Below are 4,680 nucleotides of genomic sequence, written 5' to 3' on the forward strand. Positions count from 1 at the left end.
TAGGAAGATCGGCTTAGGGGACTGCAACCAGTCTTTTTAAAGGGTTGTCAGGTAAAATACAGGACAAATACAGTTAAATTTGAATTTCAGATAATGAAAACTTTTTTTTCAGTACAAATATATCCCCAATATTATATGGGGCTTACACATACTAAAAAAGGTCAGATTTAACTGGGAGTCCTGTGTTTTTATCGCTAAATCTGGCAGCGCTGATTAGGATAGAACAGAAAATATCACAAGAGGCCTCACAGCACAGGAGTAAATGTTGCTTCAGGTGTCTGTGTGGGCGTGCACGGGGTCACACCAGGGTCGCATCCCTTTCTGAGGATTGGAGTGTGAAAGCCACTGTCACAGGTGGTTGGGTTAAGTGTCAGACAACCACAGAGGCGCTAACAGCGCCTGATGTGTAATAAGGGTCACCCCTGGTGTTACAACAATCATTGTTGCCCCGTTCTCTGCCTTATTCCCTATTTTTATTTTGGAGAGAATTTTTCTTGAAAGAACTCCGAGCCTTCAAATGTTTGCTGAAATATTACTCAGAAAATTTCCCCTGTTGATCAGACTCTCACCTTTCTTCTAAGGGAAAGAACCCAGTTCCACTCTCTGGTCTCACCTTGGGGTGGGCAATGTGCCCTTCGCCATCGGACACTTCCACCCATGGCCACTAGGTGGCGGCACGCGGCTGCGGTCTCTGTGAAGCGGCACTTTCTGTGAGAGCTGAGCAGGTGGTCCATACCGAGGGCAGATAACACGCTTCCGGTCGATCATCTCCTTTTTCCTCGCAGCAACCCCAGGCCGCGTCCTCTTCTCATCCAGATGCCACAGCCGTGAGTAAAGAAGCTGTCGGGCGTCCGGAACCCGTCCAGTAAATTGTGGCCGATGAGCGTGGGACGAGGGTACCTGCGGGGGACTCCAGGTGAGGCCGAGGTGTGGCTCCAGGACAGGCAGCCCCAGGGGAGGGTGGCTGTGGACCGTGACGATTCATGAGGGGAGGTGCGCAGCATTCCCGGTGCCCAGGGCAGCCACTCGCCCCCCACTCGGTGTTTCCTCCCCCTTCTCAGCGGCCCCCCTTCCCTGCTGTTCAGGAGCCTCTGTGCACCTGCTTCCCTTCCACCCCGCCCACTCCTTTCCCTGCTGGTGGTGGTATTCTCTCCTTCCCTTAACCGAAGCGAACAGGGAGCAGCGGGCAGCGGGGTGACTTCTTAACCCCTCACAGCCCATGAGAAAATCAAAGCACCAGTCCAGATGGAAAACCTTCCAAATTTCCTGCAACCTTAGTCGACTGACAGTGCAGCTCACTGAATTTACTTTACCTTCGTTTTTTGATTACTCAGAAGCATAATCACGAACATGGATTATTGAGTCATCTGGTAATGTCTGATGTTTACATTTTCTACTTCTTTCGATTTCAGTTTGTCCTTTCTCCTTTGTCACTTAATTGGTTTGAATAAATCCTCTGTGTGTGTGTGTGTGTGTGTATGTGTGCATGCACTTGTGTCACTCACTGCTATGTTTGTATAAAGTTTTTTTGGTTTTAATTTTAAAATCTGATGAGTTGAATCTTTTCTAACTTTCTGCTAAAATCATTTCCGGATTTGATTTCCTTCTAATTCGGTGACCAAATAACCAGTAAAACACCCATATTGTGTTTTATTTGTTTGTTTGTTTGTTTATTTATTTATTTAACTCTATTGAAATAACTAGTGGCCCCCACTACTCGACACTGCTGGAAGGGGATCCTTCTTGAGAAATTCATGTGCTTTGCCCCGGAAGGAGGCCATCTGCCCTTCCTCATCCGGGTCTGGGGTCCCAGGCTCCACACCCCACCCCTTCTCCCTCATCCTCTCCCCTGCCGAGCTGCTGGGAGTCAAGTCTGGGGGATGGAGGAGGAGAGGCAGTGGGTTTCCCAGGGATGGGGGTCAGTCGGGGTGCCTTCAGACTCTGATGGGAGGTTGGGAGTAGATGCTGGAGGGACTGGCCACCCAGCGCTGCCACCCTGGGGGCCACAGCCTGTGCCCACGCTGGCCCTCATGTGGGCTCCGAGGACGTGGACAGCGAGCCTCTCTGCAGACACGAGGGTGAACGAAGGTTGGTGCGTCTGTCCCCATCCTCTGGGCCCTCCACCATATTCTTTAGGGTCCGAGGGAGAGAGGGTCCTTCCGTCCTTCCTGTAGTCTCTGGCTGTGGGAGCTGAGCTGGATTCATCAGAGTCCTTTCTTTTTTTTTTTTTTTTTTTTTTTGCGGTACAAGGGCCTCTCACTGCCGTGGCCCAGCCACTCCGCGGCATGCGGGATCTTCCCGGACCGGGGCACGAACCCGCGTCCCCTGCATCGGCAGGCGGACTCTCAACCACTGCGCCACCAGGGAAGCCCCCCAGAGTCCTTTCTTGCCCACGTTGGACAGACTGACCCAGGGCTCCCGAGGCCTGTGCTTATCTCGTGCTTTCCCACCTGTGCCCGACCTCCACTACCCATGGCCTTGCTTCCACTAGGCCCTGTGTGCCTGGCCCGGTGCCCTCCGACCGTGGCCAGCAGACCCAGGCTGGGGGTGGGGACAGATAAAGTCAGGTTTCGAAAAGGAAAGTGGGTGTCAACTGAGATTTTACAGTTTCGTGGCAGTCACGTTGTGCAATTTTACCTGTTTCACAGGAATTTAGGATGTGGGAGAGATGATCCCATCCTGGTTCCGTGTTGCCTTTCCTGGAAAAGCCCACCTCTGTGTCCTGCTGGCTATTGTAACGGAGCAGGATCCTATGGGGCCTTCCCGGGACAGACCCCTCCCGCATGTCCTCTGCTCTAGTTCCTCTCGGAAGTACCCAGATAACAGTATCTGATGCACATTTCCTGAGTTCTTTTACAGATGCTAAACCCACCCAGTGAAAGAGCTTAACCACCTGATGATCGGGAGCATGAAGGCCCCAGACCTCCTGGAGCCTGAGGAGCGATAATGTAACCGTGGTGACACTGGCCTGTTACCATCATCAACCAATCAGAGAATTGTGCACGAGCTGATCACATGCCCTGCGACGCCCCTCCCTCATCTGGCCTTTAAAAAGTCTTCCCTAAAACCCATCAGGGAGCTCGGGCTTTTCGAGCACTAGCTCTCCTGGATTGCATGTCTAGCGCCCTGCAGTAAACACTGTGCTTTCCTTCACCACAACTTGGGGTCAGTAGATTGACTTTGCTGCACATGGGCGAGGGGACCCAAGTTTGGTTCGGTAACAGTGGAACAAAGGGGGTCTGTGCAGCTGGGTTGAGAGCCAAGCCATTCTCCGACCTGCACGGGGTGCGGGTCTCCCTGACCAGCCTCTTCGAAGGGCAGGCGGAGCTCCAAGGGGCACCTGAGGGCGGGAAGACCCTTCTCTCCCAGCTCTAGCCCCACTCACCTCAAAGCCTCAGGCCTGTTTCTTCAGGGAAATACGATTGTCTGCGGGGGGCGGAGGGGACAGGCCCAGTCAGGGCCCCCTGCTCCTGAAGTGACGGCGGAGGCTAAGGGAGTTGCTGAGTTTCATAATCAGAGGCCTTGGAGGCCACCCGGCCCAGCCCAGCCTCCACCCCAGCTGAAGGAGTTCACCTCAAACAGGGGCTCAGGGCTTTTTCAACCGCATGCCCATTCTATTCATTCATCCATCCATCCATCCATCCATCCATTCATTCATTCATTCAGCAAACCCAGATCACACTAGGCGCTGCCAGGCCCTGGGACGCAGTGGTGAACCGGGGCCTGAGTTCACGCAGCTGATGGGCCTTTGGGAAGAGGAGCGCTAGGCAGTGATGAGGGAGAGAAGGTTGGTGCATGGGGTGCACATTGGGCAGATTTGTCCTTGTCTTGGGGGCCCAGAGGCAGCCTCGTGGAGAAAGTGACCTTCAGCTGAGAATGCAGAGGGAGACGCGGAGCGTGAGGGAACAGGGTGGACAGAAGCAGCTGTGCGTCCGTAGCCCTGAGGGGCCAGTAGGGAGGGGACGGGATGGGCCAGGAAGGTGCTCGGGACTTCAAGCTCCCCTATTGTAGCAGGAAGCCTCTGAGTAGGGGAGAGAGGACCAGGTTTGCATTCGAACATAATAATCTACTCCTTCGGGGAGCAGGAGTGAGCTTGGCCACGCCCTTCTCAGGGTTCAGGGGGTTACGGTGCTTGGAGGGGGCTGGCAGGGGGAATGGAGAAAAGTGGGCGGATCTGATCCACATTTCAGAGGAAGTTCCCTGGACCCTAAGCCAGCGAGCGGTTCTCAAATGTTTTGGCCGTGGGACCACTTTACTCTGAATAGCTATTGAACTAAAGAACTGTTGCTTATGTGGTTATATCTACTGATAGTTACTATATTAGAAATTAAACCCAAGAAATATTCATTAATTCGTTTACAATATATTTGTTAAAAATAATAGAAATTCGTTAAAATAGAAAATGAGTATTCATGAAATAATTATAAAGTAAGTGATAATACACATGAATAATTTAGAACTAAACTAGTATTTGTATAAAATGATATTCATTTAGAAAAATTAATTTATTTTAAAATGATAATAAACCCATAACTTGTTAACATTAATAATGATTTTTAAATGAAAAAATAAGTATTTTCTGAAACAATAACAACAAATTTAATGATATGGTGTCATTGCTGTACATTTTGCAAGTATCTTTGGCTTGCTAGAGACAGGTAGGTTCTCAGACCTGCTTCT

This window comes from Grampus griseus (genome assembly GCF_964374135.1).
Source record: "Grampus griseus genome assembly, chromosome: 2".
NCBI lineage: Eukaryota > Metazoa > Chordata > Mammalia > Artiodactyla > Delphinidae > Grampus > Grampus griseus.